At 36.9% G+C, this 23,692-nt stretch overlaps 1 protein-coding gene across 2 annotated transcripts in view; it reads left to right on the top strand.

The window, feature by feature from the left end:
• Positions 1 to 3,660: 3,660 nt before the first annotated feature.
• The window catches only part of LOC140749749 (uncharacterized), an 87,394-nt gene continuing 67,362 nt past the window's right edge, over positions 3,661 to 23,692 (top strand). Inside the window, exon 1 of one of the 2 annotated variants that reach the window (XM_073082902.1) lies at positions 3,661 to 3,789. The gene's annotated coding sequence lies outside the window, so the exon portion shown is untranslated. The remainder of the gene's footprint in view (positions 3,790 to 23,692) is intronic. The other variant, XM_073082903.1, reaches the window with a different exon arrangement.

The following is a 23,692-nucleotide window of genomic DNA, read 5'->3' as shown; positions in this document are numbered from 1 at the left end:
ATACTTACATAATAAATACATTTTTTTATAACATAGCAGTAGTAGCAGAGCATGCAGTCCACCTGATGGTAATTGTCTACTGCCGCCCATGGACATCTGTAATCAACCCCAGATAGGATTAGATATTCCTACCTGAGATCGGCCACACATGCGCCGCTACCCCTGAGGACTAAGCTGGAACGCCTCGGAAAAGTCTGTCTCCCTTGAGGCGCTGCTGTGTTCCGCTTTGAAGGGTGTGGCCCTTCAAAGCGGAACACAGCAGCGCCTCACTGCTGTTATTAGGTAGAAATAGGTGTGGCGGTGGTGCCGCTGGAGTCGAACCACAAAGGGTTCTACAACCTTCAAAACAAATATGTATATACAAAGGTGTCGTACCAGTAAAGCGAGTTAAATGTTTTTTTTTCTATCTCAAAAATGCCCAACGCCTAGAGACCTTTTCACTTCAAAAAATGACAATAAACCAAAAAAAATTATGAGGTAGAAATATATCTCTGGTAGGTCGTGATATCTTGTCCCTGTAGTACCGGGACCAGAATAGGGCTACGGTATCCCCTGCCTGTCGTAAGAGGCGACTAACAGGGGCTTCCGGGGTTGCGAGCGGCAAGAGTGGGAGCTCAAGCCGTCCAGCAAGCGACCCCGGGAAGAACAGCGGTTTGTGTGGTCGCATATCGCTGTAATCACCAGGGGATGTGAGAGGAGCGTAAAATGCTCTCCCCAGGGCAGAGCCTGATAGAAGTGCATCGCATTAGATGGACTCCGGTTGTGTTCCGTTGGAGATCCCGGAGTTCTCCACCAAACGCTGAGGACAGGCCACCGGGGGGGTTTTAGTGCGGTAAAAATCCCACATATCCCGGCGTCACTCCCATGGCGTCGGGTACCTTTTGAAGGTTTCCCCCTCGTCAACAAAAAAAAAAGGTCTTGATATCTGCTGCTAATTTAATATTATCTGGGGTTATCTAATAAATGTCCATAAGCGGAAGTTGTTTTGTTTTGCGACTTAAAAATAATGTCGAAAAACAATTACTATTTCATAGAAAAAGGTATTATAAACTAGTACTGGAAATTGTATTTTATTTGAGCTCCAACTTATGTGAAAATATGTGAAAATGATTTGAATCTGAATTTCAGTTAGTTTCAATATCTACGTTAATGTTAACTTATGATAGAATAATTTATGTTTGAAAGCGCTGCAATAAATCCAGTTCGACACTACCATTGATAAATGTAAATTTATCGTGACGCGTCCCACCGTTAGCGAGCTACGAGGAAATAAATATTTACATCGATGCTTTATTCTTCCAATGGCACGTCATTTAGAATGAGATAAATTAAGGCCATCATAATTGCGGACCTTTAGAGTTTACAAACTTTTGAAATATTTTTTTAAATCTTTCTTTTTATTTTTTTTGCCTTTATAAGTCGTAAATGTCTGTACGTGCCTGAAATTGGAACATTGGAACTTTTGTGTCAAATAGTCCAATTTTATGATTCAAGACAACAATTTTGTGTCTCAACGTGTGTCTAAATATTAAGCATGGTAAATATATTTGTCAAACAATATAAAAAAAAACTTAATTCTATGAAAATACAATACAAATACAAAACGTAACGTACAAAATAAATATACGAAAATTCAAGTTCATAAGTCATTAGATACCTTCTAAATAATCAATCCATCACACGAAGAAATTCTTTACCCTTCGCGGTGTAGACGACCACTACTTCAAGAGAATCATATTACATCGTTCATGGTAAGACAACTTTGGTGAGTGGCGTCTGAGTGAGGTGAGTTTGAGCTTACATTTCAGTCGAAAAACTGGTTTCAACTCGGTCTGCGTTTTGTCTGAAGTGATAATTACATGCGGCTTTCATAGTTGGAGTACTCTACCAGTTTTGAGTGGTACGATTTTATAACTTTTACAACTTTTTAATTAATTTTGTTGAAATGAGTAAATCTGGCGGATCCTTATCGAGATTACATTTATAATCTATTTTAAGTTCCTTATGATTAAAACGTAAATAGAAACAAATGTATATAATAGAAATAAAGTGACGAATGAGTTTCTGAACGTAGTAGAACCACAAAGGGGTCGACTCCGGAGGCCCAATGTTACACCTATTTCTGTCTAATAACAACAGTATTAAGCGCTGCTTTTTTCGTTTTGGAGGGTGTGGTAATAGAGACATACCCGAGGCGTTCCAACTAGGATAAGAGTCTAACTTAGGTCGTTATGAATATTTTATTATTCCGGAAGACATTTTTTTTTTATAGTTTAACCTAACGATTAGGCAGACGTGCTACCTGATGGAAAGTAGTCAACGCCGCCTATGGACATTTGCAACACCAGAGGAGTCGCCAATGCATCGCCGGCTTTGTATGAGAGTTCTTTTTGCACCTTTTTTGAAGAGCCCCATGTCATAGCGCTCCGGGAATACCTCAGGAGGAAGTTCATTCCACATATTACACGTCCGTGGCAAGAACGTCCATGCAAAGTTAAAATCCGTAAGGGTATCTCTGCTTGCCTACACTCTTAAAAGTGGTCTGGTGGTGATAGCTTACTAGTCACTTCAAAAGGTCGACCATTTACGATAAAATCGGTATTAACACAAGGTAATTTAGTTTTTAGAAAATACTTAGCACAAAATAAAGAGCCGTAGAAACCAGAGGATTCTTATTTAATTTATCGAAAAAACATTCAAGCAATTCTAATTCGATTTAACTCGAGTAATACCTTTATCTCCGAAGTAATTCAGATAAACCCATTGTACTTAACTTTGCTTGAAGCACTAGATTCGAAGCACTATTGTTTCGACGGGAATCTTCGGGAATCTAATCGGGAAACTTCTTAATTCCTGTAAGTTTGTAGCATCGAAGGAACAGGGCTTTGAAAGCTTCAGAAGTTTCTGTAATCTGCCCTTGGGTCGCGCGTGTCGGCGTCAGGCTTACGAATTAAGATCCCGAGTACCTGAAGGATTCAGGTATCCTTTTGAATTAGTGGTTTATATTTTAAATATTAGATACTTTTATTGTGAAAATATATTAATATATTATTTTTTGTCATTTCATTTTTATTATTTATAATTGCTTTTTCACGATTTTTGCAAATAAAACTATTTAGTTATAGCACTTAAAACACTTCTAAGAACCTTATGGAGAACCAATTGGCATGTAAGTCTCTTCATAATGTCTTCCTTTACAACTGTAAGTTTACTAAGTAAGTTACAAAAAAGTAATATGTGATTTTTAGAAATAATAGTAGGAGAATGAAGTTAATTCTACTAACTTTATTTTATTCAAAGTTATTTAAGATTATAATGTCACCATAAAAATTGTATTATCTAAAAATGTGATGAACTGTCAATTACAAGTCCGTGTGTAGGTATGAATTATCATAGGATACTACCGGTAGATGAATACAAAAGTAAATTGAAACGTATCACAATTGCCAATTACAGACTTTTTACGCCTACAGCGCGCTAAAATGTCATACCGGGCGCTCAACGCAACAACGCAGACGGCATCCTAATTGCGCTTTGCTTTGCCTGCATCAGCAAAGATAAGTGGGCTATCCGGGAGAAAAATAAAGTTCCCGATGGATGCTAGGTTCGGTTCGTCCCGCCTGCGCGGCGCCAACCCCCGCCCCGCTCGCTCAGTCAGGAACCACCCCCGAGGAGAGCGAACGTCGGTCGCGTGAAAGATGTGTCAGTGAAGTGAAATTAAAGTGAGTGTACTGTGTTCATCTATGGAGATAAGTGGAAAGTGGGCTTACGGAAACACCCTGCATTAAGGTATCTATATAAAAAAATTACGACTTTTTTTTTATTATTTTCGTCCGTGTTTTGATAAGTGAAGGATTAATGAGCGCTGAATTTCAAATAGCGTTCCGGTCGACTAATTACCGTTGTACAGTTTGAAATGTTACTTTTTCTTATTTTAATGACTTACGCATTTTAATCTCGACTTTAAAGTTCCGCCTTAAAACGGAGCAATAAATACTTTATCGTATCCTTTCCAAACGATTATGTTTCTGAATATCACGTTTTCGCTACAGTCGAAATACGTGCCTTGAAACAGAATAAAGAATTCATGAGCTCGAATCGGCATACCACGATTTTGTTATTTGTACCGCTCCCTGGATTCCGCAGATTTTCATAGATTACCGCTACTCTCGCTGGATTTCCGTTTCCTTGCAATATTGCCGGCATTGTACTCGTGTTGTTGTACTTTCGTTTTCAACCCATAACTTGCATATTGCCTAGTTTCAAGGCTATGAAGAACAACGTTGCAGTTTTGCGTTAGTTTCGTCTTTTTCTCTTGTGGCTAATAATAAATTTTATTATAAGGTTTGCGTCGATATGTAAATCGATTTCAAACAAGTTTAAATATAAGCATTATTTTTGAAATGTTTGATAATATTTTTTGTCTTCAAACGTTATAGACGTGTTTGTTTTAAATTAATTGGCTGTATTTCATGGTAATATTTTATACTAGCGATATAATTATGTCTGTATAAAATATGTTACAAAGTTTATTTATTGCCGCGTGAACTTACGAAATTGCCAAAAGCTTACATTGTGTGTAATAATTTTAAGGTCTTCATTAGGTATAGTCTTCATTAATCAACATTCGATATTAAAAGTAAGGTTGTTCTTTAAAATTATTTTATTTCTACTAAATGGGCTACAACCTATTACAAGTACCTACCATTGCTGGGTATGTAAGCCTAGCTTAGTGGTCTAAATTCTTGCCTGTCAATTTGGGATCTGAGATACTAATAAATTTTTCAATATTATGTTAGTGCTACGGACTGGGTGACTAAAACCTACTCGCCTGAGATTTTAAAAAATCTCAAAGGAGTGTGATGGTTACCGATCCACACTTGGCCAGCAAAGAGAACTACGACTTAAAACCCTTTTATTTAAAAAAAAGACTCATGCCCAGCAGTGGGGCAGTAATCTCTTTACGACTTGAGCTTATATTTCCTTTTCAATACAAAACTGGGTAAATATCCTTAGATTACCATTAAACATTAGGTGGGCGTCATGTTGTTTATAAAGAAGCATAAAATTCTGTGTATCGAAGCTATCGAGTGTTAATAGGAGATATGCTCCAGTATCTCTTGGCATATGTCCCACGATATGATAATGAGAATACAACTCATAAGTACCAAACTTTATTAATGAAGCTCTGTGAGAAAACAAGTTAATATTGCGTATGAAACGTCAGAAAACACAGTGGTAGCATTTTTTTTATTTATAATATAAGAGTAGCAGACGAGTATGCAGTCCACCTGATGGTAAGTGGCTACTGCCGCCCATGGACATCTGTAATCAACCTCAGATAGGATTATATATTCCTACCTGAGGTCGGCCACAGATGCGCCGCTACCCCTGAGGACTAAGCTGGAACGCCTCGGAAAAGTCTGTCTCCCTTACCACACCCTTCAAACCGGAACACAGCAGCGCCTAACACTGCTGTTATTAGGTAGAAATAAGTGTGGCGGTGGTGCCGCCGGAGTCGAACCACAAAGAGTTCTACCACCTTCAAAGTAGTATGAATGAATAGAAAAAATATAATTGGCCATGAGTTTATGATAAGGAAATTTGGAATTTTACAAACATTTTAAGTCAAATTATACACGAAAGGTTAATAAATTGTTCACGTAGAGAGCTTTGAGTCCTATTTAAGCAAATTATGAATATAGGATTTCGCGTTTAGTCCTATTTGATGACTGTTAAAGATGCATTGTTAAGATTATGCCGGCGATGCATTGACGATTTTTCTGGTGTTGCAAATTTTTCGAGTTTCGATTTTCGAATAGGCGACGGTGACTACATACTTCTGCTTGATCGTTTAGGTTCAATTGCACGTGGTTCGAGCATTTTCTACTATTGTCATTACACAAACATGCTGAACGCTCACCGCGCCGCTCGCCGCCCCGCTCGCCGCGCCGCTGTTGGCTGTGGCTAGGCGGTTAAGCGCTGCTCTGTTCTGGTTTGAAGGGTATGGTAAGGAAGACATACTTTTTCGAGGCGTTCCAGCTTAGTCCTCAGTGGTAGCGGCGCATCTGTGTCCTACCTCAGGTAGGAATATCTAATCCTATTTGGGGTTTATCACAAATATCCATGGGTGGCATGGTATGTTATAAAAAAAATGTTACGATAAATAGTATTTCTTCTGCCACGGCACATTGTGAAACGCTCTGTCTGTCGATGTAAATGAAGCTACAAGCTATCGATCAATGATTCTATCGCCTGTTAGATTGTAAAGATGAAATATTAACGGTAATTATACGAGTAACTCACGTTCTACTCATTAGCACCTGTTTTCCTCCATACTAAATTTCTGTAACAACATGTAATATTAGACTCTGTAGCTCTTGCCTAAGAAACGTTTTTGGAGAGTTCCTGATAATGAAGACATCATGTGATCATGAAGATATAAGTGTAATGAATACTTATAGTTTGAAACATGTACAATATACTGGCTTTTACATGCGACTTTGTTCACGTAATCGAACTAAGTTTGTGGTCGTAATGAGGCTAGTTTGAAGAAATTGAATTACATTAAAAATGTAATCACGAAAAAACATTTAATGTACGTTACATGGTAAGCAGTCAAACTAAGTTGAGGTTTTACTATGACATATAACTACCAATATCCAATATATAGGTTCACTTATAGATATAAGGATGTCTTAGATCCCTTTCAAATAAGCACATATCATAGACATTACTGCTACATAGCAGAAATACGTTTGCGATGAGGTCGGAGCCAAAGTGCTTACAAGATATTTAGGTTTTCCACGCATTACCATGTCCACCATGTCACGTCATCAACCCGTTACTGTCCCACTGCTAGGCACGGGTCTCCTCTCAGAATAAAAAGGATTAGGTCATAGTCCACCGCACTGGCCAAGTGCGTCTTATGCATCAAATGTCCACAATTAATGGTAAACCTAATTATCGACTTACTCAACGTCAAGTTAACAATGACTGACTATTCAGACAAGGCACAGCTTAAGCTTAAATTTTTACGGCTTAAAATTTTGCACAGCTCCTAGTATACTAATACTATCCGAATACTAGCTCCGAGCTCCTAATATACAAATGAGCGCTATAAAATATATGTTTTTTTTTTAAATCATACCTAAACGATGAGGCAGACGGGCTACCTGATGGAAAGCAGTAGCATCGCCTATGGACATTTGCATCACCAGAGAAGTCTCCAATTCATCGCCGGCTTTGGAGGAGAGCTCTTTTTACACCTTTTATGACCTCATTACTTAAGGTTTGTAAAAAGGGTGTTTACTTTTTAATTAATTATTAAATTAGTTGTACCTGGGTTAAATTTAGCAGGCTGAAATGCAACTATATGTATGAAAGTTCAAAAGCGACATTTTGATACATAGTATTAAAACTTTGTCCCTGTAATCTGAAAGCCGGAGTTATTCCGAAGTTGAGTGCTAACCGCTTCGAATGGGACAATACAACGTTAAATTGTATCAAGTGAGAGTGGCGGGTATTGTGGAGTTTAGCTGCAGCTGTTGTTTGAAGGCTTGGCCATTTTGAATGTTATAACTCCTGTAACTATTAAGCACTAGCATTTTTTATAAAAATAAATAACCCAACTACTTTAAAACATTTTTTTTATAATATAGGAATAGCAGATGAGCATGCAGTCCACCTGATGGTAAGTGGCTACTGCCGCCCATGGACATCTGTAATCAACCCCAGATAGAATTCGATATTCCTACCTGAGGTCGGCCACAGACGCGCCGCTACCCCTGAAGACTAAGCTGGAGCGCCTCGGAAAAGTCTGCCTCCCTTACCACACCCCTCAAACACACAGCAGCGCTTAACACTATTGTTATTAGGTAGAAATAGGTGTGGCGGTGGTGCCGCCCGAGTCGAACCACAAAGGATTCTATCACCTTCGGAACATATCTCTTCAGAATATAATATCTTGTCACTCCCACAATTTAGACGGATCGAACGACACCTCATATGTAATAATCCGCCAAGCCGTTTGTGCTGTAGGGCGTGCCAATGTATGAGACATACATACATAAAAACATTACTCTCCACAATTGGGTAAAAAGAAAGAAAGGTGAATTTCCGTGCGTGCCTGACTTTTCGTGTAATAAAATCAGACAGTTATGAATGGTAATGACGCTCCTCACACTTCTACCCCATACGTTTTTTCCTGTGACTTGGGTGCCGGACACAAACAAAAACTAATAAACAAACATCCACAACAGTAATTTAGATACATCATTAAGGTAGCTGTCTCACTGGGGATTGAACCCTGAACCCATTGCGTGTCAGACGGATTCGCTAAAAACTTCCTTACGCGGAACTTCAATTAATCACCGAATGGAATGTAATCGTAACATTTGTGGTTCAACTCCAGAGCCACTGTAAAACGTAATTTCTCTTAACTGTGTTACTATAACGGACATTTAGAATAAACACCAAACCTTCTGATCAGTACCCTTAGTATGAGTTTCTACGTTTTTACAAAAATGACTATTTTTTTTTTACGTATTTGCCCATACATTTCCAATCAGCGCCCCTAGCCGACTGTATCAGAACTGATTGGAAATGTATGGGATACACGTAAACAAATATAAAAACAAATATAAAAACTTTTTGTCAAAACTTAAAAAGTCATACTAAGGTTATAGAACACAGTAGTCCTATACCTCTATTATAAGACAGAACTAGAAGTGTCCCCCCTACCTTTAATGTATGTACGACCATGTGTATGTCAAACACGATAAGTTTAGCGAACCTACCACAGTATATGGTAATGAGACAATTGCTAATAAGACGGCTAAGCTCAGATCAAGTGTACATATGTAAATTACGAAGGAGGGAACGAGACAGACGATGAGGGTGCTTTCAGACGGAATATAATTATAATTACGTCACGCCACGCATTGTTACACTAGGGCAGTGACCTTAGTCTAGAGGAGAGTCTAAGGGAATTGAGTTACGTGCATTATTATAAAGGGTGAAAGGTAAAATAGAGTTGTGGTTACCAATTATATAGGCTACAATTGATTTTTAATCTAAATAACTTCATTTTTGGAAATTTTGTTTATACACTATTGCAAAAATAACAGTTTTTGTCACCAACCCGATAATGTAATGATACAGGATACTTTATTTTTTCATTTTTTTTTTCATTATTAAAACAACTTTAAAAAAAGCCTTCAATTTTGAAATTTTGTAATGCATGAGTCACAGACCTCCACCGAACATACGAGTACTTCACAACTTACCGAATTTGAATATGAATAAGGCAGAACTTGACAGGATTACTTATTGACAGGACACCTTACAATAGCGCTTGTTAAAAAAAAACTATTACTTATTTCCATGGGATTTTGGGCATTAAATTTCTACTAACTGAGAGTTGATCTTATACAGAACTGAAGACAAGAGTGCTAGATGGTAATGTGTAACTAACTAATTAGTTACAATTTTTGAAGGTGGTAGAACCCTTTGTGGTTCGACTCTGGCGGCACCCTCGCCACACCTATTTCTGCCTCATTACAGCAGAGTTAGGCGCTGCTGTGTTCCGTTTTGAAGGGTGTGGTAAGGGAGACATACTTTTCCGAGATGTTCCAGCGTATTCCTCAGGGGTAGCGGCGCATCTGTGGCCGACCTCAGTTAGGAATATCTAATCCTATCTGATTACAGATGTCTATGGACGGCAGTAGCCACTTACCATCAGGTGGACTGCATGATCGTCTGCTACTCCTATATTATAAAAAAAAATTCAATCAGATAGTAATAAAGTAACGGCAATAAATACCTGTACTCTAGAGCTTAACTAGTTATCGAAACTAATTTATAGTTAACGGCCAGTCCTTAATCGATTCTTTTTTCTGAACTTTTTCAAAGTCCACTGAATGGGGATAAAAATGGCTGCCGTGATTGGAGTTGTGAAGTGAAGTGAAGTGAAGTTTCGAGCTGGTAAAATAAACTGAGATTACACTGAGCGCTGTCGTTAGCTTAACGATGCCTACGATCGTTTGATAAACGCACTTCTTTGTTTCGTTTAATCTTTCATTTATTATTTTATTTTACCCGTATTTCATTCATTGGTATGACCTTTGTGCGCCAAATAGATGAAATTCCTAATTAAAACAAAATCCAATAATTATAATAGTTGAAATACATAATTGAAACGAATACAATTGAGAGCTTGATTCGAAGTTATTGTGCAAATTTTATGATAATTAATTTAGTAAATTATAAGTATGTTGTTAACAACTGTATGTTATGACCACAACTGCTACTTCTTAACTATCAGAGTAGAGGGCGCCACAATACTAACGGAAATTTTGATTGTAGTGAACTACCCTTATCATTAAAATTAACACTTTACGGGCTTCAGATTACGATCAGTTGTTGCCATAACTAATCAAATAAAGAAACAAAGGCAATGAATGAGCATGTAGCCAAATTTATTTATAACGTACACCTCACACACCATTAGGATATTTAACTTAAAAATTAGACACCTAATTACGAATTTTGGGTTTGTTATACAAACTGAATGTACCGAATTATCACGTAGCTAATTGGATCATCAAATCCGTGTGAAAAGCCTCTATTACATTACAGCGGATTAGTTCCTGAAATCCGCGGATAATCTCTAATGTAACATAACTTTATTTTGCAAGGTTTATCCGCACTTTAACTTTATAAACTAGGTTACTAAAAGTATATTATAAAATATCATACTTTGTTGAATTGCAAATATTTATTTACCTCTACATGAAAATTATAAAATAATTATAACATTAATACGAACATCATTAACGTTTTATTTACGCAAATCCGCACGTAATCTCTGCCCTGACATGATACTATTTATATAAAAGGTCAAGTGGAGCTAGTGCTTCTGACCCGAGGGTTACATTATATTTTTTTAAATAAGAGTAAGAGAATAAGAGAATAAGAGTAAGAGAGTGTACGTTGATTTACATACTTAGCGTTTTAGTGGCTAGGGAGGATACGATATCCGCGCGCGGTTTCATCCGCAAGTTAGGAGAATTTCATTATAAGCATTTTCGTGCATTTCAGATATTTAGAGTAATTAGACATTTAGAGCTTTACCAATGTGAGCTATTCGTGTTAAAAGTTTGTATTTTTGAAATGTTATTTTCTGGTTTAATGTATGTAGCAAGGCAAGCGTAGGTAAGGTATTTTAATTTAGCTTTCAATGACTCCTACTTACAGAATATGGATGACTGTGTTTTGAATATCAGTCGATCTCTTCCTTAAAGAAATGAAATTAATAAACTATACCCTATATACTTATACTCACATAGAGTCTCGAGAAAAAGTGGATTTTTGGCATATTTTAGTATTTTAGGTTAAAATACTAAAATAATAATACTAAAGTAATAAAACAAATGTGATTTTATGTTTAAGGCAAATAACTTCAAATGTAGGCACTTATTTTACACAGGCTGTCTACGGCACTTACAAATTGTCGACTCAGTATTTTTCGTAATCTACTACCGGACCGGAACACGACCTCCACTGAAAAGATCCGGCAAGAACTCAGTGGGTTTGTCTTTTGTTATTTATTTTTATTGTCATTATAGAAATCTAAATTTTAAGATGATAGGATTGATATAAGCTCATTATAACAGTTTAGGTGGTAGAACCCTTTGTGGTTCGACTCTGGCGGCACCACCGCCACGTCTATTTCTGCCTAATAACAGCAGTGCTAAGCGCTGCTATGTTCTGCTTTGAAGGGTGTGGTAAGGGAGACATACTTTTCCGAGGCGATCCAGCTTAGTCCTCAGGGGTAGCGCCGCATGTGTGCCCGACCTTAGGTAGGAATATCTAATCCATAGTACATAGGCGACACAAGCCACTTACCATCAGGTGGATTGCACGCTCGTCTGCCATTCCTATATTATATAAAAAAAGTTAATCTTTAATTGCTTTATAATAGAAGTAGATGTTGCCTCACAATTCACCAAAAACAAAGCGCATTTGACAAATTACACTGCACTTTAACATTAATGTCTATTATTATAGCAAATTATTAGTAATCATATAGTTCAATAAGCCGCACTTATTAGAGCCAGTGTTAGAGCATGAAAATCTATAATTATTTTAGTGGGCGGATTAATTTTGCAAATCCGCGTGTAATCTCCATTTCCGCGTATATTTTACATGCATCGCTCTTCAACATAAATCATATCAAACAAGATTAATAGTACTCTAATGATACAGTTTTGTACGTGCCAATCTACATTACAATCCTGTAACTGTGATGAGAAACTAAAATTTACCTTTTGCGTGTAATTAAATAGTCATAAAAATAATTAAAGCTTTTAGCATTTAAACAATATATAGTATAAAATTATGGATACATGGACATCTAGATTTAGAAAAAAATTCTTAAAGATAAATCTTCGCCAATGTAGGCAAGATATATTTTCCTTGTCAGGGATGGAACCTGGAGCTATTGGGTGATATATACGTCAGGCGCATCGTTTGAATTTTAGCATCCATATTTCTTTAGAAATTGAGTGTGTGTTTTTAGAAATTGCGGTATCGAACAGAACAAAGGATGCTTTCCACTGGCAGTACTCCTGAAGTGAGGCACATAGACACAGTGAGGTTTTTTGTTAAATGTGATTAGATAGCTAAATCTGAATGTATAAGGAATAGTAAAAAATAAAATTGTATGATTTTGAAAAACTTCAACAGTTTTTTTCAACCAATATTCGGATATTAAGCTAAATATATTGCTAATAAGAAGTTCCAAATACAAATTTACCTTACTTTTATATAAGTTAGATACTCAAAATCCATATTATATTCTCTATCCATATCCCCTTTCAAAATTATGAATAAGGAATTAAGTTGTATTCAATAATTTAAGTACAAAGCGGAGCATTAAGCCTTGCGTGTTAAATGGGGTGTGTTTTAGTTCGGATACCTTTGATAGGCGAGTTGAAAGCCTTCGGTTGGATTAATCTATCTTTTGCTTGGTTTTATTGAAACTTTTATCAAAGAACATTAGGTATTCTATTTTACTTTGAAACTAATACGTACGGGTCTTTTGAAACAATAATGTTTAGTATTTTTGAATCTAAAATATTGTGAAGTCCAGCATAGTTCGGGAAAAATGTTTTTTTGTTAAATCATGTTAAATAATAACGCAAGATTTCAACTAAGCTGTTACATAATTAGTCTGAAAGTATTGGAAGCTATTCGGTGTTCGGAATTCGGAATTCGGAAGTTTATATATTACTAAAGGACGTTGTGTTGCCAGATAAATAAAAAAAATGTTAAGGATAAACAACCCTTATCACTTAGGGGTATGAAAAATAGATAGTAGCCGATTCTCAGACCTACTGATATGCATATAAAAATTGGTGAAAATCGGTAAAGCCGTCTCGAAGGAATACGGTAACTAACATTGTGGCACGAGAATTTTATATATAAAATATTCTCGTGACAATTTATAAGGTATACATATACTATGATACATAATGATACAGTAATGATATACAAATCCAATTTGAAACTATAATTGTAATAAAAACAGAAACTTTTTAAAAATACAATCGACTTTTAAACCACTATAAACCTATAATAAAAAATGGCTTACTAAAATACAAAACACAATAACAAACTTTATTTTTGTATTGACGTAAAAACATTACATTCTCCTATTGTACCTACATATTTACACCTACATTTTTATACGTAGTCCAAAATTCGAAATCAAATCAACTAATGGCCTGTATCGGGCCGCGGTCCCGGGTAAAACAATTCTTTTTCCTCTGGATTCGACATTGTGTATCCATTTCCATTACTGAGTTATGATTTTGTAACAAGAAATGTTTCGGAGAATTGACAAATGTTTACCTTCCGTATGAAAAATAACCTTCAAAAAGGGGGCACGAACATTTCTTTTTGAGGATATAAGGCCTTTAAGTGCATTGGAGAAGATGAATTAAATTTGAACGTGCGCACGTATCGTCACACAGAAACGATAGAATTAAAAATCTTGTGCATTATAGTATTATAGGGCAATGTTCTTTGAGCGCAAGTATACTCGTAAATATGTATGATGACGTGTTCATTACACGTCATATCCCTTTACACCCGAGATGATATGAGCATGAGTTTCACTTTAAAAAAATTCCCACGTGATAGCTTCTTATTTTTCGAAACGCAACCGATGCCGATCGATCGTGAGGAGAGTATCGCACGTGCTACCGGCTAAGTGAGCGGGGTGCAGGCGGTCAGTTGTGCTAGGGACTCGTCCAAAGATGGCAGATTTTTTCGACCCGCGCACTGTCACAGGTATATAATTATTTTTGATATTAAATGTTTAGTATCTATTATTAATTATAGCTAATTTGAAAAAGAACACTAAATACGTGGAATTTAGTAGTTTATTCGATTAACTTGCAATTTAGATACAATTAGGTTGCAAATTTCAACTGTTACGATCGTGTGCCTACGGTTGTTGGTGCAGAATAACGTTTGATGAAAATGCTTTTATTGCTATTACCAGTTATGTGTAAGTTTCGTCAATAACAATTTTGTTTGTTTCAATTTTAGGGGTACATTTAAATGATAATCAGATTTTGCCAGTGCGGGGTGAGGAGAAATATATCGGACATTGAAGATCTTCATGAAAGTGAAGAGCTTCAACCAAATAGATTAGAAGAGTTTCAATTAGAAGAATTGTGCCCTGAAACAGATCCAGAAGCACATGCAGACCCTCAAATAGAAACTGACCTAGAATTGGATCTGGAACTTGAGCCTGAACCTCAACTATCTACTTCAAAATCATCCCTAGAAATTTCTCGTCGCCGAGCATCTTCACGTCCGACACATCGAAAAATAGCTTGGAAAAGAATACGTCTGGATTTTTTTTTGTATTTTTTGTGGATCCCTTAAGCTATATAAAAAGCCGTAATAAACGTTTTGAATCGGAAATTGCGAAAAAAAAAAACTTCGGGTGTAAAGGGATATTTTGAAATCCACCAAGCCGTTTGGACTGCAGAAAAGGGCATGTCAAAGAATGAGACACACGTACTCGTATATAGAGCACATACGAGTAGAGTCACACACATTTACCCATCCACAAAAATTTACCCTCCACAGTTGACAACCGCTAACCCATAAGTGATACATTTTAACAACAATACAATGAACTGTTAAATCAACCTTTAAGCCGAAACTCTTATCAAGGCGATGTTGATCGAATTTAAAAATGTTTCATAAAAGCTCCGAATAATCTAAAGTACTTTGTTGAAATAATTCCGCTTTCACCCAAAACCCGCTTCGTTTTTATATTTTGACCGCTGATGGCAGCTTCGGGGCGTTAGAATATAAAATGGTGCTTCCAATAAACAAAATAAATTACAAATATGAAATCCTCTTGAAACAAAAGAGGACTTAACATGCTGTTGAGATATTAACCGTGGAAAAGGATACTTCTGCGTATCGCAGCGTATAGCTGTGATAGCTTAGTGGTGAAATCGCGGCCCCTCAATCGAGAGATCCGAGATTAAAATCCCATTCATATGTTTCAAAGTTATGTGCATATTATAAATAAGTTATTACTTGCTTGCCGTAAAGGAAAACATTGTCAGAAAACCTGAGTACCTGAGAAATCGTAAAAAAGGTTGGCGAAGGTATATTAAGTCTACCAATACGCACTTGGCCATGGCGGTGGACTATGGCTTAATCCTTCTGGTTCTGAGAGAAGACCCGTACCCAGTAGTGGGATATTAATGGGTTGCTGATGTTATTATCGGGGTGTAGTCATCTACCGTACAATTAGAAATATATTATGATGCTTTTTAGTATCATGATACACCACATTAGCAAAAATTAGTTTGTAAATTTCACACACATTTATAAATGGAAGGTATATGGATGTTTTCTAGTTAAACACGTAATAATTACAAGTATTACTTATAGTGCGCACGTAACGAAATCTCAATTAACTTTATAATCTGAGCTGTAGGACTTGAACTCCGGACCTATTAGCGATTATTCGAAATTACAATCACATTTAGCCAAAAGGCAATAAAAGCCTCAGGAATAAAACTCTACTTTCTCATTACTTTCGAAATAAAAAGCGCAATCCCACTCGGGGTGTAAATGCAATCTGATTTTCTCAATCTTTTCGATCTCTGTAATAAGCTTTTTCTGTAAATAGGCAATTTCAGATGATGCGGTTTTCATGGGGAAAATGTGTTTCATTTTATTTATATCAATCTCACTTTATATTTTTTTCAGACATAGGCCTTATGGAATGGCATAGTGGATTTGGATTTTTATCATATAATGCTCTAATTATTTTTGGAAGCTACTTCTTAGAAATATTTTTTTTTTTGGTAAAAATACGTCGAATACAAGACCTCTTGTTTTGTTGGAGCTCAAAGACAAGGTTTCTTTTTAAAGTGTTCACAGACAACCAAAATTTCTTAATGTTTTCGTACAAAACATAATCTTATTATTATTACTGTTATCATTTCGCCCCATCTAATCCCAAACATTCGCTACCCCTTGGCTAAATTATGAACAATAGCTCCATTGAAACCGAAGGGTAAAAGTGAATGTGCCCTTCAACATGTAATTGTATTAAATCATCCATACCCTTTGAACATTTCAATAAAAATCTAGGGTGTTGACTAAAACACAATTTTATGTGCATTCGCACTTGGTGTAAAACAATCATATTCTGAACCGAATTTTTTTAGTCAACCCATTTGCAATATACTTTTTGACATATTTAATTTGATATAAAAAACGTTTCATCCATTAAACAGCTCGGTGAAGGTCGTCTTATATCGGGATCTTCTACTACTAAATAACTTCTTGGGTTAAGATTTACACACCCTAGAAATTGACTTGTAACAGAAAATCGACTCTCTTAAATATCTTACATGAATCGAACGAGAATAAAGAAAGACAAACATACAAGATACGCGCGAAAAACATAACCATTCCTTGGCAGTCGGGTAAAAGGAGCAAAGAGGAATGATACGGATAAGATTTTTATGAAATCGAAATACAGTTTATCTGATGGTAAGTTGACCCTGCCGCAAATATAAAAAACGTAAAAGTAGAACTATGGTGTGACTTAAGCTCGACACTGTTATACTTAAGAATTAACTTAGAATATCTCGAAGCAGTCACACGTGAAAGCATCGCGGTGCCGCACCGCCAAATTCGGTGACGCCAACCGTCGCACCGTAGAAATTTACGTCGTACAACGTGTCGCGTATTTCAACGTTTGTTTAAAATAAAAGCGTGTTAAAAAGTTTCGGTCTGCGGGACGCTTTTTGACTGAAGGTGGTAGAACCCTTTATGATTCGACTCCGGCGGCACGACCGCCACACCTATTTCTACCTAATAACAGCAGTGTTAGGCGCTGCCGTGTTCCGGTTTGAGGGGTGTGGTAAGGGAGACAGACTTTTCCGAGGCGTTCCAGCTTAGTCCTCAGGGGTAGCGGCGCATCAGGGGTAGCGGCCGACCTTAGGTAGGAATATCTAATCCTATCTGGGGATGATTACAGATGTCCATGGGCGGCAGTAGCCACTTACCATCAGGTGGACTGCGTGCTCGTCTGCTACTCCTATATTATAAAAAAGGTAGTTTTATTACGCGCATCACAACACTTGTGTGACATACATGTGTCGGCCCTTATTTAAGTTACTCTCCTTTGTCATACCTTTGTATTTACGAGGGGGAAACCTTCAAAAGGTACCCGGAGACGTGGGCGCGACGCAGGGTTACGCCTTTCTTACCGGTCACAAAAACCCCCCGGTAGCTGTCCTTGCTGCGTAGGGTTACCATATCTTCCTACCACATACATAGCTTGACAGTGCTCTTATAAGACGAGCATGGTGGTAATGCCACATGAGTTTATTTCCGAAAAGCCCTTTAACATCTACGATGTAAGTTGTACCGTCATCGTAATATCGCATAGAACCGTCAGTAAAATGTAATTTCGTTCAAATGGCGAACTTACATAATTATGCTAGCACTTATACGGTAAAAAATAAAACTGATGTTTTTTCGTATTAAAATTGTTATTGTAATGAGATAATCTTCAGATTTCAAAGAGGCTTCAATGAATAATAAAATGGAATATTTAGTGGCCGATCTTTTAAAATAAGACGCTTTCAATATATTTTTCTCAGAAATGAAATAACGTAGATTGGATAAACAAATTCTTAAGCGTAAGTATTTCAATCTTTTAGTTTTATATCTTTAGTAAGTAAGTAGGTAGTGAAAGGAAAGTAAGTAGTTATGTATAAACAAACTCAACTAGGATTGGAGGAGAATTGATGTGTTGCTGTCTTTGACGACTAAATTGAAACATCTCATAAATTGTTACCGATCCCGATGCTTCCGTTATAAGAAATAAAAATCTTCAATCAGATTTCAAAAAATCTTAAGCGATTCCAGAGGCACCACCGCCACACTTGCTTATACCTAATAACAACAGTATTGAGTGATGCTGTGTTGAGAAATGTGGTAAGGAAGACATTCTTATCCGAGGCGTCCTAGTTTAGTCCTCGTCTGTGGCCGATCTCATGTGGGACTCTAATCTTATCTGAGATCAATTACAGATGTCCATGGGCAGCAGTTGTCACTTACCATCAAATCGACTGCATTTTCGTTTGCTACTCCAATATTTAAAAATAGAATACTAACTATTTCATAGGTATTCTAGACGAATGCATACAAGGAGTAAGAAAGGAACTGCGCTGAACATGCAGACCTCAATTAAGAAACTCATTAATACCCGTCAAACTTCCACAGCCAGTGAGTGGTCTGAACACTCCACGAATAGTCTTATCCATTAGAGTACTGTTTTACCGTGCAATTTAATTTATTGCTTCAATGTTCAATAAATCTGATCTGAGTTATTTAACACGAACCACTCTAAAGTGATCGGTTTCTAGTAGTTAATATTGAGTGTTACGTTGAAAATCGTTTCTATTAACTGTGGCCGACCTCAGGTAGGAATATCTAATCCTATCTGGAGTTGCTTACAGATGTCCATGGGCGGCAGTAGTCACTTACCATCAGGTGGACTGCATGCTCGTCTGCTACTCTTATATTAAAAAAAAATACTTAATATGGAAAAAGTTTGCAAATTCGTGTGCAATTGGACGGAGCGGTCATCATACCGGTCTGACGAGTAGGGTGTCGCAGGTTCGATCCCCAGCCAGTTAGATTTCTTAATTATGAATTGAGGTTTCTATTTCTGAATCTGGGTGTTTGTGTATTTGTCTTTGCGCGTGTCCATGGCACCCACGACACAGAGAATTTTAGTGTGCGCTGTGAGGGTAGAAAGCGTTTATTTATACTTTGTAAAATGGAGTAACCATAATTGTTTCCTATTAATGATCAAATACTCAACTTAGTAAAATAAAACTCTTTTCTAGTTTTAAACAACATACAACTAACAACAACAATAATGAATATTTGAATTCAAAATATATGTAAAACTAAGGGCATGTTACTTTAGGTAAAGAAAACTTTAAAATAAAATGTGAGACTAGTATGTGTAAGTTTTATGGGCTTACAGTTTAATCATGGATTAGTGGTTATCTGTAATCGATCCCAATACGGCTGAAGTTATAGTTGAGGTTAGCCACAATTACATTACTACCCCTAAGGATCAACGTCAAACACCTTGTTCAAGTGTTCAGCCATATCCATCAATATCCAAACTAGGACATATATAAACTAGCTTCTACCTTTTTTTAACGAGGGGGAAACCTTCAAAAGGTACCCGATGCCGTGAAAGCGACGTTGGGTTATGTGGGATTTTTATTGCACTAAAACCCCCCTGGTGGCCGTCCTCAGCACTTAGTGGAGAACTCCGGGATCTCTGATGGAATACAACCGAAGTCCTCCGAGTGTGATGCAACTATTGGGCTCTGCCCTGGGGGAGCAGTTTACGGTCTTTCCACACACCTGATTTTTACGACGGTATGCGACCACACTCACCGCCGTCCTTCCCGGGGTTGCTTGCTGGACGGTTCGAGCTCTACTCTTGCCGCCCACAACCCTGGAAGCCCCCTTTTAGTCGCCTCTTACGACAGGCAGAGGATACCGTATTACTCTACTCCCGGGACTACAGGGACAACCTAGCTTCGATCTACACTACATTTTATAGCATAAAAGGCAAGATGCCACTAAAGGAGGGTTCTACTACATTTGAAGTTATTTATATAAAAGGGGTAGGAGGTAAAGTATAAATAGAAGGGAACGAAGGGAAGTGCCACCAAACACGCTTGCTACAGGCAGATTAGCAAGTGAAATCTGCGCTCCTGCATACTCGGGCTTGACATGAAACAAAACAAAACGAGAGTCAATGCGAAACGAAGCGAACTATCGCCTGTCCTCTATTGACACGTTACTTTGTTAGCTTGTTCAGTTTCGAATGTAGTAGTTTTTCACTTTAAGCCCCCATTTATCTACGATCTATGTAGTTTATCAGATAAATACATATTTTCATGTAATATTATGCCAAGCACGGCCTGTTTCTGCGCCTGTTACGGAAGATATAAACAAGTCACACGTTACATAATTAAATACATATTTTTAGATATAATATAAATGCATTTAAAATTAAGTTACTAAGTGTTACGTCACATTAAGCCTACTTAATGTGACTTAACACTTAGTAACTTAAGTTGCTCCTTAAGAAGGTACTAACTTCAAATAGCACCCTTATATGAACTTGATCACAAATGACTTGCCTAACTTTGAATGTATTCAATAACAGTCAATGAAATCTGTTTAAGTTAGATGACGATCATAAAACTTTCACGTTTATAAATTGGATTGGTTAGGAGTAAAAGTAACTAAAACTCAATTTTGACTATAAATGCAGTCTTAAATAATTTCATTTACATTCGGAATTTGAACAACGTAAAGTAATATACTTTACTCAACAGTGTAACATTAAAGTATCAATTAGAAAAAGTGAATGAACGTTTGCAATGCTTTATAATGGGCATCAGTCACCATTTATCATTACAATATTTCATAATAAAATTTCACTCCATCATGTTTCGTATATCGCGTGTTAATTTGTAATTTACAATCGACAATTAAAATGCAATGATAGTCTCGTGGTTGAAACTCGGCCTGTCAATCGTGGGCCGTGATTTAAATATAACGCCCGGACTTCTCAAATTTCAAAGTTGTGTGCTTATTAGAAATTAACTATCATTTGCATTAACAGTAACAAAATCTTATACGCCTTCTTCGGTGATCTTTGAAAAAAGTTTTCAAGGGCTGAAAACTTGAAAACGTTTTTATGTTTATAAATTCGCAATTAGCGAGCGCAGTTGTCTATGGCCTAAATCTCTCACTCTATGAAGAAATAATGCTCAGAAGTGGGACAGTAATAAGTCGACAACAATGTAATCGATACGAACAATCGTTTCGCCTCCGAAGCCGACATGCAAGCCCAATGTTCGCAAATAAACGGAACAGGGAGACGGGAAGCGACAAAAAATCCGTGAAAGCCTTCTTTTTATTCTTACGGAGTTCCCAAAGGCTCTGATATCGCTACGTATTTGCCGAAACGTTTCAACGCCGGCGAATTTATGTGGAGTGGCTGCGACAATTCAGACTAATAGATTTTATTGTTTCTTGCAGCTTTTCGGTGTAATTTGTAGGGAGTTTGGCGATGCTCAATACGTTCTGAGTGGGAAAATAAAAAGGGTGTCGGGTCGTATATTGGAAACATAAAAAGTATTCGCTTTGTATCTTTTTTAATGGGTTGGGTTTAAATCACGTTCTGTAGAAGTATTTTCTTTGGACGTCAACGTATTTTAATTAAGATTTGTTCACAGTAGTTGAATAAGCTAATTATCTTATTTTCTTAGTGAGGTAATTAGAAAATTAGCTTTGGATTTAAATAAAGAAATGTTTCTGCATTAAATCCGTAGACGTCAGCGACCTTTTTATTCTTTGGTACATTTACTAACGTCTATTTTTAACAGAATTCGATTAAAAATGGAATTTAACTGATATTTCACTGGATCGTAAAGTTAAATTTGCTTTAAATTTTTTGGTTCTAAAACAGATTTTCAAAATAGAAATTACTATTGATAGTAAAAAGCCATCATATATGTGTTGTCAGCATTTCACTCTTCTATCGCTGGATCTGTCTCTTCTCAGAGTGAGCGGGACTTCGTATTTACCTTCGTATGTTCAAATTGATGGACTTTACCCATTATGAAATCTTTTTAAAGGCATTTAGGCTTGTGATGTTTCTCAGGATGTTTTTATAGGATCAGTTCTTAAGATAATTCTTTTCGAACAAAATAACTTTTAAAAAAACAGAGATGCAACCTTGGGATTCGAACCTCGGACCTTCGATTAACAAACCAAATATTTATCACTGCATTTTTTTACACGCTTATCACTAATCAATTTCAACTATTCTTATATATAAAATCTCATGTCACAATGTTAGTTACCGTACTCCTCCGAAACGGCTTTACCGATTTCCACCAAATTTTATATGCATAATCAGTAGGTCTGAGAATCGGGGCTACTATCTATTTTTCATACCGCTAAGTGATAAGGGTTGTTCACCCTTAATTTTGTTTTACTTATAAGGCAACACAACGTTTGCCGGGTCATCTAGTTTTCTAATAATATAATAATTAAGTTATATATATAGCATCTAAGGCATACTACCTCCTATAGATATACCTACTCGTTGACTTTCAAATGTCATGTTCAGACGTTCCAATGTAACGTATGCAGTCATAGAATTATGCACATAATTTACCATTCACCACGCCGTAACCGGTCTTGTAACTCGGTTACGGAAATCTAATTCAAATCAACGTGTTATTACTTCTGCCACCGAATTGTATGTTAAAATAAAACTGGGTGTATTTCTCAACTGTCTTAGACGATGGTGGTAGAATGCTATATGCTAATTGTGGTTTAAACGCAACATCACACCTATTTCTGTCTAATACTCGTAACAACAGTGTTAGGCGCTTCTGTGTTCTCGTTTTAAGGTTGTGGTATAGGAGACGTACTTAGTCGAGGTGTTCCAACTTAGTTCTCAGGAGTCGCAACGTATCTGTGGACAACTTCAGATCTGACTCAGTAGCAGTAGCAGTGGCTACTGCCGCCGAGATAAGTACCCTTACCATGAGTTTTCAAAACATCCCACAATTTTACGTTACGTTTACTAAATCCATTATTCTGTTCCGTTTGCTTCAGTAGACTGAGTACACGTAACAATAAGTAAGTGCTCAAGTCTTTTTGTCTACCTCACATGTTCGAAAAAAGAGAGACAAAACATAAAGCGCCATTTTATCAATTTAGACATTTAATGTAACGTTACTGACACTATAGTTCTGATACAATCCGCTAGGGGCGCTGATTGGAAATTGTATGGGCAAATACGTAAACAAATACCAAAACAGTCATATTTGTCAAAACGTAAAAACTCCTGGTAAGGGTTACGTCCTGGTAAGGGGGTATACGAGTCCTTTTTGAGCTCGGTCATAGACACTACGTCTATGTCACTACGTTCTTAAGGGACTAAGTTGTAACGCCTCGGATAAGTATGTCCCTTTACGCCTTACAAGCGGAATAAAGCCGCGCTGAAAATGGTTTT

This window comes from Epargyreus clarus, unplaced genomic scaffold (assembly GCF_041222505.1).
Source record: "Epargyreus clarus isolate Ecla_fem2 unplaced genomic scaffold, WU_Ecla_fem_2.2 ptg000018l, whole genome shotgun sequence".
Lineage (NCBI taxonomy): Eukaryota > Metazoa > Arthropoda > Insecta > Lepidoptera > Hesperiidae > Epargyreus > Epargyreus clarus.
The sequence above is the reverse complement of the archived record's forward strand: the minus strand, read 5'-3'. Positions and strand labels throughout refer to the sequence as shown.